This window comes from Tursiops truncatus, chromosome 4 (genome assembly GCF_011762595.2).
Source record: "Tursiops truncatus isolate mTurTru1 chromosome 4, mTurTru1.mat.Y, whole genome shotgun sequence".
Taxonomy (NCBI): Eukaryota; Metazoa; Chordata; class Mammalia; order Artiodactyla; family Delphinidae; genus Tursiops; species Tursiops truncatus.
The window spans coordinates 76,615,157-76,630,666 of NC_047037.1; positions in this window are offsets into that span (position 1 = coordinate 76,615,157).

Sequence of the window (15,510 nt, forward strand, 5' to 3'; positions counted from 1 at the left end):
TATTCATTGTGAGAGTCCCAGAAGGAGAAAAGAAGGAGAAAGGGGCAGAACACTTCACAAATTTGATGAAAGACATGAATATAAACATCCAGGCAGCTCAACAAACTGCAAGTAAGACAAACTCAAAGAGACCTACGCTGAGACATATTATGATGAAGTTTCTGGAAAGCTAAATACAAAGAATCTTCAGAGCATTGGTTGAGAAGGACTTGTAATATACAAGGGATTCTCAATAAGATTAGCACCACATTTCTTATCAGAAACTTTGGAGGCCATGGGCCAATATATTCTAAGTACTAAAAAAAAAAGAAAAGAAAAACCTGTCAATCAACAACCCTATATATGGAAAACCTGTCCTTCAAATGTAAGGGAGAAATTAAGTCATTCCCAGGTAAACAGAAGCTGAGAGAGTTGTTTACTACTAGATTTTCTCTGCAAGAAATGCAGAGAAAGTCCTGTAGGGTGAAATGAAAGCAAACTAGAGAGTAACTCAAAGTTGTATGAAGAAATAAAGATCTCAGTAAAGGTTAATACACTGGCAATTCTAAAAGCGAGTATTATTGTAACTTTGATTTGTAACTCTACATTTTGTTTTCTACATAATTTAAGAGATTAATGCATTTAAAAGACTTATTAGTTTATGTTTTGGAGCACACAATGAATAAAGATGTAATTTTGTAATATCAGCAACTGAAAGAGGTGGTGACAGAGTTGTAAAGGAGCAGAGTTTTTGTTTATTATTAAAGTTAAGCAAGTATAATTCAGATTAGAATGCTACAGCTTTAGTATGTTTAATTGTAATCTCCATGGTAACCACAAAGAAAATAGATATAGAATATGTGTAAAAGGATATAAGAAAGAAATTTAAACATTTCACTGCAAAAAATTCAACTAAACACAAAGGAAGATGATAATGTAGGAAAAGAGGGACAAAAAAGTCTATAAGGAAGGTAGAAAACAAATGGCAAAATGACAAAAGTAAGTCTCTCCTTTTCAGGAAGTATTGATAGTTGGAGACTTCATTAGACCACTCTCCATAATGGATAGAACAACCAAATAGAAGATAAGTAAGGAAACAGAAGACACAGTAGACTGACTAGATCCAGCAGACATACATAGAACACTTTACCCAACAACAACAGCATACATCTTCTCAAGTACACTTAAGATATTTTCCAGGGTAGACTATATGTTAGGCCTCAAATTAACTTTCAATAGATTTTAAAGATGTCATGCAAAATATCTTCTCAGACCACAATGGGATGAAGTTAGAAATCAATAACAGAACCCAAACTGGAAAATTCACAAATTTGTGGAAATTAAACAACATATTTTTAAGCAACTGCAGGATCAAAGGGGAAATCACAAGGGATATTAGAAAATACTTAGAGATGAATGAAAACAAAAACAAAACACGAAAACTTATGGGACACAGTGAAAACTAGGACTAAGATTGATATTTATAGCTATAAACACTGATGTCAAAAAACAAGGATCTTTGTTGTAAAGCGGAGACTAACACACCATTGTAAAGCAATTATATCCCAATAAAGATGTTAAAAAAAAAAACAAAAAAAAAACAAGGATCTCAAATCAACAATGTAGTGAACTAGAAACTTTACATCTTAAGAAACTAGAAAAAGAACAAACTAATCCCAAAAATAGCAGAAGGAAGGAAATAATAAAGAATACAACAGAAATAAATGAAATAGAAAAAAATAGAGAAATCAATAAAATCAAATTTGGTACTTTTTAAAAGATCAAAAAAATTGAGAAACCTTCAGCTAGGTGGATTAAGAAAAAAGACTAAAATTACTAAAATCGGTAGTGACCAATGGGTCAAAGAAGAAATAAAACAAAGGAGTCAAAAAGAAACTTTGAACAGACAAAAATGAAAACACAAATTACCAAAACTTATGGTATGAAGCAAATGCATTTCTAAGAGGGAAGTTTATAACAATAAATGTCTAAGTTAAGAAAGAAAAGAAGTTCTTTTCTAACTAGGTCTTTTAAGAATTTATCAGTAAATTTTAAAATTGTGCTATTTTTATCATCTATTTTACTTTTACTCATGTTTTAAACACACTCCATTGTCATTTTTTGCTTTATATGATCAGTTATTTTTTTAGCACATTTAATTCTAAGAAAAAAAGATTTTATTTTCTTTCATGTATTCCATTTTGTTTATTCTATTATTTCATTAAATTTTTTGTATATACAGCCATCCCTCATTTTATTGTGCTTTGGTTTATTACACTTTGCAGATACTGCATATTTTATAAAATGAAGGTTTGCAGCAATCCAGACTTGTCAGATAATGGTTAGCATTTTTCAGCAATAAAGCATTTTTAAATTAAGGTATGTTCATTGTTTTTTTAAATATAATGCTATTGCACACTTAATAGACTACAATATAGTGGAAGCATAACTTTTATATGCACTGGGAAACCAGAAAATTTGTGTGACTCACTTTGTTAAGGTGGTTTGGAAACAAACCAGTTGTATCTCTGAGGTATGCCTGTTAATTTCTGACCAATACATATTCCTTCACCTAAAGGGTTTTCTGTTTGCTTGTTTTCTGCTTTTTGTGTTTTTTTACATTTCTTGGGGAGTATGCATACTGGCAATGAATTTTATCAACATTTATCTGAAAAAGTATTTCTCCATCATTTCTGAAGAATATTTTTGCTGAGCAAAGAATTGGAGTTGACAGGGGTTTTTTTACTTTCAGCACTTTAAATATGTCACTCCATTGTCTTCTTACTTGCATGGTTTCTTCCTACTTGCAGGGGGAGAAAAAGAATTACAGTCTGCTGTAATTCTTATCCTTGTTCTTCTGCAGGTACTTTTTTTTTTTTTTCCTATTTTTAAGATTTTCTCTTTGCTTTTGGTTTTCAGCACTTTGAATATTGGTGTGGACTGAATTGTGTCCCCCCCTCAAATTTATATGTTGAAGTCCTAACCCCAATTACCATGGATGTGACTGTATTTGAAGGTATGGTCTTTAAGGGGGTGATTAAGTTTAAAATGGCTGTTAAGATGGTTCCTAATCCAATCTGACTGATATCCTTATAAGAAGGGAAAGTTTGGACCCAAAAAGAGACACCATGGATGATAGTCATGGACAAAGGGATGACCACGTGAAGAGACAGAAAGAGGATGGCCATCTGCAAGCCACAAGGAGATGCCTCAGAGGAAATCAGTCCTGCCATAACTTGATCTTGAACTTGCACACTTCAGAACTGTGAGAAATAAATTTCTGTTGCTTAAGTCAACCAGTCTGTGGCATTTTGTTAGGGTAGTCTAACAAATACAAATATTAGTGGGTTTTGGTTTTTTGTGTGTTTTTTTTGTTTTTTGGTTTGGTTTGATTTTGATATTTATCCTTCATGGTGTTCTCTGAGCTTCTTAGGTCTGTGGTTTGAGGTATGGCATTAATTTTAGAAAAATTTTGGCCATTATTTCTCCAGATATTTGTTCTGTCTCATATTCTTTTTCTTTAGTCCTCTGGGATTCCAATTACATGTATATTATACCATTTGGTATTTTCCTTCAGCTCTTGGTTGCTCTGTTCTGTTTTTTATTCCCCCATCCTATTTTTCGTCTTATCCGTTTATGTAATTTTTATTGACCTACTTTCAAGTTCCATGATTCTTTCTTTTGCTATGTGGTCTATTGATGGGCCTGTTTAAGGCATTTTTCTTCTCTGTTACTGCATTTTTAAATTGATTCTTTCTTATAGTTTACATTTCTCTGCTAAAATTATCTTCAAAATACCTTTTCCATTAGATCCTTTAACATATTAATTATAATTACTTTAAATCTCCTATAAGATAGTGCCAACATCTGTATCATATTTGTGTTTGGTTCTGATGATTGCTTTGTCTCTTCAGATTTTTATTTTTCTTGCCTTTTTGTATGCCTCTGCTATACAGATTTGTATGTTGAGGCCCTAACATCCAATGTGATAGTATTTGGAGATGAAGTCTTTGGGAGGTGATTAGATGTGGGACCCTCCTGATGGGATTAGTGCCCATATACAAAGAGACACCAGAGAGCTTGCATGCTCACTCTCTTTTTCTCTCTTACCATATGAGGACACAGAGAGAAGGCAGCCATCTGAAAGTCAGGAAGAGAGCTCTCACTGGTACCAAACCAAACTTGGGTCTGCTCGCCCAGTGCACAGCAAAGCCAGTCCATTGACACTGGGTTGTGGTGCAGGAAAGTATAGCATTTATTGTAGGGTGCCAAACAAGGAGAATAGGCAGCTCATGTTTAGAATACCTGAACTCTCCAATGACTTTCAGGGAAGGGTTTTTAAACACAGTGTGAGAGAGGGTGTGCACAATCTATGCACAGTTTTTTGGTTGGTTGATGATGAGGTAATAGAGTGGTGTTTCGGGGATCTCGATCATCAACATTCTGGTTCCAAACAGTCTGGGGTTTACTTGCTGGTGGTCCCCATGCAGTTAACTTTTTTCCACCTGGTGGGGTTTTTAGTATCTGCAAAACAACTTAAGGATGTGGCTCAGGATGTTATCTACAGCTCTTGAGGAGGAACTAAAGACTTGACTTTCTTGACTTTGTTTTATGGCTAAACTATTATTATTTTGTTTTGCTTGATTGTGTTTCTTTGTTTTTTCACCTTTTTCACTTCTCTGATTAAATTTGCTCTTTGGAACTCAGGGAAGGCCTAGGAAGCTAAAGCAATTTTATGAAGAAGAGATGGGGAACACAGGGGTGGAGCATGTCCCTGGGAAGGGTCCTGCTTGTTTTCATCATCAGAGTCCAACCATGCTGGCACCCTGATCTTGGACTTCCAACCTCCAGAACTGTGAGAGATAAATTTCTGCTTAAGCCACCCAGTCTATGGAATTTTGTTATGACAGCTTGAGTCAAGTAAGACAGCCTCATAAATTTTTGTTCAAAATCATATGTGTTATATAAAATAATAGATGCTGAGGTAAATATGTTTTGTGCTTAGAGATAAACATGCCTTCCTTCTGCTAGGTCCTTAGCAATGTGGGGATTTGTGTTAAGTTTGTCTGGAGTTGAGTTGGGTTTGAAGTTTGTTGTTGGTATGGTTAACCTCAGTGTACCATAGGCTTCAAATTTCTCTAATGATAACTTGTGTGGGCTATTTACTAGGGTGTTTCTCCAGATGTCTGCTCTACACCTGGCTTCATCTCTTTCTGCTTTGAGTCTTCCCTTTGAACTGCTCCCCAGAAAGAATCTGTCTTTTGCAGCTCTCCTAGCTGTATTCCATTCTTATCTTACTTGATGCTTATCAGAGTGGTTATGGAGGAGGGGCATGGGGAAGGCAGAGTTCTCTGATTTTCTAATTGTTTCAGTTTTAGTCAGACATTGTGAACCTGCTTCCTGTGGGCCTTCACTAAATGTTCCTGTCCCTCCTCCAAATCAAGCGCTGGGCTAGAACCTATTCCTGACTTTTTCCCAGGGATGAACATGGCTTTCCTGCTTTTGTCCCCCAGTGGCAATGGGCTTCTACAAGTGCCCTAAGGATATAGTTTTTGTTTTCATTGTCCCTGCAGATTAAGCCTTTTGTTCCATAAGGGAGACAGGATAGATGGGTTTGGGCAGAGTTTCTGCAGCAGTTTCTAATCTCATCTACCCATCCCTGTGAAGAAAATTTCCTCAGGATTTTCTCCAGTTTTCCTTGTGAGCTCCTGATGATGTTCTCACAGAAAAACGATGCAAGCCAGGGGCTTCACTGTATCACACTAACCTACACTCAGTCTTTACAATTAATTGTTACAATTTTCCAGCTGATTCTTGTTACTGACATGTGGCATCTGGAGGCATCTGCCCCAGGTAATCAAATGCTCGCATCCTATTTTTCCGTATAGGAGCTTGTCTCTCCCTAAATTTTGGGTTATATTTTTGCCCTGTCATAGAAATTCTTTTAAGAGTTCTTCATTGGTTTGCAGTTTGTCCAGCATTTTCTCGTTGTTAGGGTGGGAACAACTGTCCTTATAGCTTTCTACATCTTCTGGGGTGAAACTAGAATTAACCTCTATAATTATTCATGTACAATTTCTGGGGCTCAACAAAAATGACCAGACGCACAAGTCTGCTGAATACAAGGTTAGTATACAAAATCAACTTAGTGTCTATATACCAACTGCAAATAATAGAAAATAAAATTTTTTTAAGGATACAATTTGCCATCAAACAATATCAATAGAAATAAACCTCATGAAGATGTGTGGCATTTCTATCAAAAAAAAAACCCCTTAAAATTTATTAAGAGAAATTGAAAAATATAAAAATAAATAGAGATATTGGAGGGCTCAAAATATAAAAATGTTAACTCCCCCAAATTGACCTACTGATGTAAGGCAATCCCAATTAAGATCCTAGCAGATTTTTCTGGAAATTATCACACTGATTCCAAAATGTGTGTGTCAATGCAAAGAGCTAAGAATAGTTAAGTCAGTCTTAAGGAAAAAATGAGGTAGAAGGACTTGCTCTAGCTGATATCAGGACTTGTTATAAAGCTCTAATTAAAAGAGTGTGGTATAGATACAAAGGTAGGCAAATAAATAGACCAATGGAAGAGAATAGAGAATCCAGAATCAGAGAGACACATGTATCAACACTTGGCTTTTGGAAGAGCTAACACTGCTGAGCAGTGGATAAAGAAATTAATTTTCAATAACTGGGCTTGGTCAATTGGATCCATATGAGAAAAAGAAACTTAACCCACCCCGTACTTCACAACTTAATTCTATGTGGGTTATAGCCCTAAATGTAAAAACCAAAATATAATCCTTCTAGGAGACAATAGAGGAGAATATCTTCATTACCCTAGGGAAGGCAAGTATTTCTTAAATAAAATACTAAAATATTAAGGACATTAAAGGAAAATATTTTAAAATTTATAAATAATAAATTATTAAATAAATAAAAAATGTTTGTTCATTAAACAATATCATTAAGAGAGCAAGAAAGCAAGTCCTACAAATTAGGAGAAGATATTTTTAACCACGGAAAGGACCATATCCAAGACACATAAGAAACTCCTAAAAATCAAGAAATTAATAGAAAAATAAGCAAAAGATTCCACCAAAGCCAAAAATAAGATATCCAAAAGTCCAAAAGGCCAATAAACATATGAAAGTTTACTAGTCATCTAATCAACTTCATTAGTCATCAGGGAAATGCAAATTAAACCACAATGCAATACCATTACACACCTACCCATAGAGCTATACACGAAAAGACTGTCAGTTCCAAGTATTGCCAAGGATGTGGAACAATTAAAACTTTCATACACCGGTGGTGTGTGGGTAAATTTGGAAAAAATCTTTGGCATTTTCTACTAAGGTTGAACATAAGCTTCCTCTGCTCGTAATCTATTGCTGCATAATAGAAATATTGTTTCAGTGACTTAAAATAATAAATATATTTTCTCTTACTCTTTCTGTGGGTCAGGTATTTGAAAGTAGTTTAGCTGTAGGGTTTTTGGCTCAGGGTCTCTCACGAGTTTAGTCGAGATGTCAGTTCTTTGGAAGACTTCACTGCAGCTAGACAATTTCCTTCCAGGATAGCTCACTCACATGGCCACTGGAAGGAGGCCTTACTTCCTCAGTGTGTGGGCCTCTCCATAGGACTAGCTAAGTATCCTCATAATATTGCGACTGCTTTTCCCCCAGAGGAGACAAGGAAAAAACTGTAATGTCTTTTATGACCTAGTCTCGGAGGTAACACGGTATCACTTCTGTTATTTTATTCATTAGAAGTGAGTCACTAAGTCCGGCCTACACTTGAGGGTCATGGATTTAGGCTCCCCCTTTCGGAGACAGGAAGGTCAAAGACTTTATGGATGTATATTAAAATCACCACACATACCCTATGACCAAATAATTTGACCCTGAATTATAGAAGCAAAAAAGGGTGGGTGTATGGCCCCCCAAACATTTACAAGTACGTTTATAGCATCATTATTCATAATAGCCAAATTGTAGAAACAAATCAAATGTCTATCAACAATAGAATGCATAAATAAATTGTGGTATATTCTAACAATGGGAAGCGATTCAGAGATGAAAATTAGTAAACTACAGATTCATAAACTACAGGTACATGTGAAACCATAGATGAATCTCACTAATTCTTTTGCTCACTAATATTGAGCAGAAGAGACAAACTTCAAAAACTGTGCTACATTATTTCCTTTATATAAATGTTAAAAGAAGCAAAACCAATCTACAATGTAAGAAATCAAGATGGTGGTTACCTTTGAAGAGGAGAAAGGAGGGAATGACTTCGAGGGGTAATGAGGCGGAGCTTCTGAAATGCTGTTAACTGTTCTGTAACTTGCCCAGAGTGGTGGTTGCAAAGGTGTGTTTACAGTGTGATGGTTCAATGAGCCATACACCTCTTATTTGTGCAGATTTCAGCATTGTTTTATACTTCAAATTAGGAAAATTTTAAAAAGATACCAAGGAAAGAAAAGAATACTCTTCAGGCAAAGACAGAACAGGTTTTTGTGCTGAATTTGGCTTTCAACTAGCCAGTTTATAATACCTGCTCTAGACCAGGGTTGGTAAATGTGATCTTCAGCAGGCCTCAAAGCATATGGGTTACAGTAGCCTTTGGTGGTAGCATAAATCTATTCCTATAGAATTTGGAATTGTTGAATGTTGGTTCTGGAAAAGACCTTCTGGATCATTTGATCCAGTCATTTTTCAAACCAGCCTCTCTGGCAGAGGCAACCCCTTAGATATTCCACAGAACAGTTTCTCAGAACAGTTTAAAAACCACTGATCTAGTTTAACTCCCTTGTGCTACAAATAAACAGGCTTAGAGAGTGTGTGTTACTACTGTGTTATAACTGTTCAGAGTTATACAGCTATTACTTGGTGGTAATGACCTGAGATTCACTGCCATCTGAAGGTACCATATTGTGCTGCCCTGATGGAGAAGCCAAAAGGGAAAATTACACATCTCAGGATCATAGTCTTTGGAGTAGAAACTCTCCTATTGTGTCACTCAAGGTGGTGGCAAAGCAAAGTTACTAAAGAGAAGCTGACGTAGGAGATGTGTTGGAAAGCGTTTCATTTAGGGACTGCGCTAGGGAATACCCTGTTTGGTAACAAATATGTGGGGCATTCTTTTATCCAGCTCACCCTTCAACTAGCTTCTCAACTCTGCCTGCACATTAGAACCACCTGGGAACTTTAAAAAAAAATACTCCTTCCTGGGCCTCCCCATAGACTAATTGAACCAGATTCTCTGAAGTGGGCTGGAAAGAACTGGATATTCTGACCCTCATTGAGCTTTACCAAGATGTGCATGGAATGAGCTCATCATCTTAGAGGAGCTCTGAGTCTGGATAGCAAACTGGGCCTTGACACAAGAGGAAGAAACACTAGAGAGGAAAAAAAAATCCCTCTGGTGGTAGCAAAACTCCAGGCTTTCTGCCTTTGTTGCTATGACCTGAGGACATGGACCTCTTCTCTATGGCTCCAGCCTCAGGAATGCAGCCCCATCCCCCCAGCCCCCCCCCCCCCAACCCCAGTTCATCTCTGGTTTCTCTCATAATAAAATATTGAGCGAACCAGATTCTTAGGCCTTTCAATGACAAGTGCGATTAAAGTACATGGGTCTCATGCTTTGGCAGAACATGGGGTCTACCCCTTTGCTCAGAATGGGCAGAACCCAACAGGACCCTTCTCTCAGGGAGGTCACCCTTAGAGATGCGTTGGTTCTGTATTCCTCTGTCCAGCTAAGGGACCCTAACATCTTCCTAATCTGGGTTCTTCTCACCTTTGAACTGTAGAATGCCAGAGCTGGGAGGGACCAAGGGGGTTATCTCATGCAGTTTCCCATTTGATAGATAAAAACATCTAGGCCCAAAGTGACTTACATAAAGTCACACTGAATGCCAGTGGAAATGTCATGACACAAACACACTTGGTCTGATTCTACACCCAGTGCTCACTCTCTTTTTTTGTCTTGAAAGTATTTTTTAAATACCTAAGATACCAAAGATACAGAAAAGCACACAAAATAATATAATCTCACACTTATACTACCTAAATTTAACTGATTTTACCTTTTTAGCATATTTGTTTCAAATATTAAAAAGAAAATAAAATGTTACAGATTCAGCTACAGTCCCTTCCAACCCATTTCTCTCCTCCCCCTCTCTCAGGAGTAACAACACTCTAATGTTGGTGAATCCCATTCCGCTGAATGTTTTTATACTTTGTTCTACATATATATGAATCTTCTGTAACACTACATGATATTGTTTTGTGCCTTAACATTTGACAAAACAGTATCTTGCAACTTCTTTATTCATATAACATTATATTTGTAATGTTCATCCATGGTATAGATCTAGTTAATTCATTTTAACAGTGGCATATTATCTCATTCCATTGATAAGCCCTATCTTATTATTTCCCTCCAGTAGAAAGTTGTTTCCAAGTTTCGCACAAATTGCTTTGCAGTGAACACCCATGCACATGTATCTGTGTTCACAAGAGTTGAGAGTTTCTATAGAGTGGAGACCTAGAGGGGAAATCACAAGATCCTAGGATATGTTCACCTTCAACTTTATGAGGCTTTGTAAAATTGTTCTTCAAAGTAGTTGAACCAATTTACACTTCTCACGTCTTTACTAATGCTTAGTTGGCTCAGACTTTTACATTTTAACCAATTTGTCAAATGTGAAGCAGCATTTGTTGTTTTAAATTTCCAGTTTTTGATTACTAGTCAAGTTGAGCATCTTTTAATGTTTAATACTGAATCAGATTTCCTCTAATGTGAATTGCCTGTTCATCTCCCTTACCATTGGATTGTGTCCTGCTTACTTTTTAGGAGTTTTTTAATATTTGTTGGTTACAATCTTTTTGCCTTTTAAATGCACAGCAAATATATTTTTCCAGTTTGTGGTTTGTTTGTTCACTTTGTATATGTTGTCTTTTGTTTATAGAACTTTTAAATTTAATATAGTCTTATGTATCAGTCTTCCTTAATGAATTATTCTTTTTGTTTTCTGTTTAAGAATTCAGTCTTTTCTACAAGGTCATATGGGTATTCTATATTTTCTTATAAAAAATTGAAATTCTTGCCTTTAATATGTAGATTTTAATCAGTTTGGAATTTTGTATGTGGTATAAAGAAAAGATACACCTTATCTTTTAATACAACAGACACTAATTGTCCCAGCATCACTTACTTAATAGTTTATAGTTGTCCCATTGCATTGTAATGCCATCTCTGTTATATATCAAGTTCCCATTATTATGGGTGCCTATTTCCAGAATCTCTTTTACGTTCCACTTGTCTGTCTATCTATATGCCAGTGCCACATTGTTTTAATTACTCTAGCTTTATCATTTGAAGAGGCAAATTCCCTCTTCCTCCTAATTTTTCGTCAAAATTATTTAGCTACTTATCACCGTATAATTTCCTTTTAATCTTAGAAATGGCTTGTGAAGTTTTACAGAGATTTTTTTCAGAATTTTGTTAGAAATATATAGAATTTGATTAATTGGGGAAATATTATCATCCTTAGTGATATTGAGTGTTCTTATCTATGAGCATGGTACATCTTTGTATTTATTTAAATCTTTAAAAAATGTCTTCAGTACCTTTTTTCAATTTTCTTCATAAAGCTGTTCCACGTATATTTTTAGACTTATTCCTAGTTACTTTATAGATTTATTGCTATTGCAAATGTATATTTTAAATTCATTTCTTCTAAATGGATATTGTTGGTATATACAAACACCAGTGACATTAGTATATTGACCTTGTTTCCAGCAACCTTTCTTGTTAGTCCTTATATATAATTTATAGATTCTCTTCAATGTTTTGTGTAGATAATCATAATGTAACATCTTTATTCTTCATTTTCAGACTTTTTATTTTCTTATTATACTAGTTATAATATCCTGTAAAATGTTGACTAGGAATGGTAATAATAAACATATTTGTTCTCAAACTCCTTTTACTAGATTCTACCACCTTCTGCTTTTAGCCCTACTCCAAGATAAATTGTCTTGTTATATCCCACTAATCCAGAAGGTTTCTCAGTCCCTACTAACCCAGACCTCCCTATATAGTTGTGCAGCTCCTACTAACCTAATGTAACCAGATTGCACTTAATAAAGATGTCCAACCCTCCATAGGATTTTCATTTGAATGGTCCACTATTCTCTCAGGTGCAATGTGTTTGAAGTGATTCAAAACCTTTCTATATATCTATTTTCTTTAAAGGCATCACCATCCACCCAGGCTCAATAGTCAGAAACTTATATTCTTCTCTCAATTCCCACATCTAATTTATCACCAATCTTGTCAATTCTATATTCGAAATATCTGCCCAAGTATTCTCTCCTCTCCATTCCCAACACCAACGACTGGCTTAAGCCCTCAGTATCTCCCACCTTGACTATAGTATCAGTTTCCTAACTGGTCTCCCTGCCTTTCATCTCCGTTCTCACCTACCATTCTTCTTACTGCTACCAAGTTTATTTTTCTAAAATGCAAGTCTGATCATGCCTCGCCCAGCTTAAAACCCTTCACTGGCTTCCCAGTGTCTATTATATGAAGTCTTAGTAATCCAGCTGGTCATGCGAGGCCCTTTATTTACCCTGGCTAGCTCTCTAACATACTTTCCTACCACTCCCCACCTTGCTCTATAGTCTAGCCGAACTCAACTGCTTATAATTCAGCTATGCTATTTCCTGGTTCCATGATTCTTCACATACTGGTCTCTCTGCTTGGATCACTCTGGCAAAATCTTATTTGTTTTCAAACCCAGATCACATGTCACTTCCTCCAGAAACTATGGATTAACAGCTCAACAAATATTTATTGAGCACTACCTATATGCCAGGTACTATGCTATATGCCAGGCATACAAAGATGACTAAGACATACTCCAAATGGTGCAGCATCAGTTGGTGACTTTCTTTTCTTGCCCTCCTTTACCTTTAACTGCCTGAAGCATAATTTTTATTTACATGTTCTTTTGTTTTCTCCATTCTTGATAAATACACATATAGATATAGAAATATCACAGTATTCTCAAATACAGATGCATATGCACATATAGACTCAGTATTCAGAACATTCATGGATACAGTTTCAACTAGGAAGTGCAATTATAAAGGGTGAGATCATAAGCTCAGTACTTTGTGGTCAGAGCCTGGACCAGTCGACTCATAGAAGCACAGCATAACGAGAGTAGTAATTAAGGGTGTGTGCTCTGAAGACAGGTTGCTTGAGTTTGCATCTCAGCTCTATTACTTACAAACTGGGTGGCCCTGGGTAAATAACTGAATCTTAGTGCCTCAAGTTCATCAGCTATAAAATGGGGTCAGTGTTAGTCCTTGCCTCATAGTGTTGTTGAAAGAATTATTGAAGTTAAAACAAAAAGTGCTTAGAATAGTGCCTAGCACAATGTAAGTGTTTAATAATAGTAGCTATTATTATTTTACAGATGAGGACACTTTTGTCTCAATCAGTATCAGCAGGTCAAATGATTTTTACTTCTATATCTAGCAATGAAAAAACTATTTGTTCTGAGCCAAATGTATAATCTTATCTAATCTTTGTTGAATGAATGGTACATATTGGCAAAATGACTGGCCCAGGAGAGCTCATGACAGTGGAATGGAGTTTTTCTTTGTCTGGAGCTAAATGGCATATGTGGAAAGAAACTGCATTAGCACACGCTGATAGAGTCAACTATACACATTGAGACGTAACTAGGTGAGAGTGCATGGTGGTATAATAACTAAGAGCACAAGATCTGGAATCAGATTGCCTCACTTAGACTCATAACTCCACCACTTACTAGCTTTGTCACCTTGGGCAAGTTACTTCTTTGTATTTCAGCTTCCATTCCGTAAAATGGGATTGATAGTAAGTTCCTATTTCATACAGTTATTGTGGGAATTTACTGAGATAATGCATGTAAAGCACATAGAACATTACTTGGTACATAATATGTAATAAATGGTGAAGAAAAAAAGATGCACATAGTAGACAGAGAACCATATAAAGTTAACCTAAGTGTTCACTACAAGAGAAGAAATGGAGGTAGATGTTCAGTTGAATGAGTGATTCTCAAGAGAAAATAAGGGAATCTTCTAATTCTACTACACTTGGAATAACCTTTGTTAAAGTCATTATTTTGTTGTTGTTGTTCCTATGTAAGTCTCAACGTATTCCCGCAGTTATGTTTGGGGTAGACCACCAGGCTTTCCCAGAATATGTTCCATGGGACATCTGCCCTAAGATATGTATGAGAAAAAAGGGTTTTGTGGTTGAACAATGCTGCATGACATATTCTCTTGGAAATTCAAATGTATATTAGCACCCTAAGGGGTTGATAGGTCCTGGAAAAATGTTTCACTTAGTTTAACCCAGCATTTCTTGAATATATTTGATCAAAGAGCCCTTTTTCCATATACTATTTATTAACATTCCATGGAACTACTGTTCCATGAAATGAACATGGAGAAATGCTGACTTCAGTGAATAGCAAAATGACCTTAATACCAAAGCAAGGGCTAAGGGAGGTATAGGTGTGGGAAGGAGAGGGCTCATACTTTTTTAGACTGGATTGAAAATTTCCCTAGAACAATTCTCAAAGCCAGGAATCACACAAATCCCTCAGGGTCACAAACTCTCAAACACATACAAGGTTCCTGGGAGCACATGCAGGATCCCTGGAAGGCGCTGGGGGAGCACCCCTCACTCACATTGTATCCTGCTGCTCCTGCTGTGCTGGGATCCCACTGTGGAAGATCCAAAGGCTCCTAAACACACTGTGCCATCTGCCTTTGGCCATGCATTTCCTGATTCTACTTCCTACTTTTTAGAAGAGAAGAGGCTACAAGAAAACTATTTAAAGTGGAGAGGCCCTATAGGGGAACCAGAGGCCAGACACAGGAGTGGAGGGGGGAGGAGGGGATTTGGAGAGAAGAGACTGGGTTGAAACCTCCAGTCAGATTCAGGACAAGGATGCTCCTCTGGGTGGAGGCGAGATGAGGGACTCCAGTAGTGCCAAGCGAAGAGGAGCCTTCCTGGCAGAGCAAAACAGGAGATACACTTATGAGAAGTAATACTGACTTGTAAGGTGGGTGAGCAGAATAGGAGCTCCCTGAGGGCAGAAACCATGTTCAATGCATTTTTATAACTATTTTCTTCAGGAAAAAGGTGGTGGCTAGGAGGAGGGGGGAATTGTGTTTGTTACAGAACGGGGAGCACAGTGAGAAATCCCTGATAAAGGAGAGGTGTATAAGGTGGCTTGCTGTCTATTTATATTGGCCAGTGTTCATGTCACTTTCCAAATTAATGTCATTGGTTGGCTGGTTCCTGAAGGCAAGTGTGCCTTCCTCCTCTGATTTGCTTTACCCCTTACTTCCTACCAAGGAAGAAGGAGAGACTGGGAATACATCCTAGGTGGCCTGGTGCAAAAAGACCTAGAATCTTTCATCTTGGGCGGCTGAGGTCTGTGAG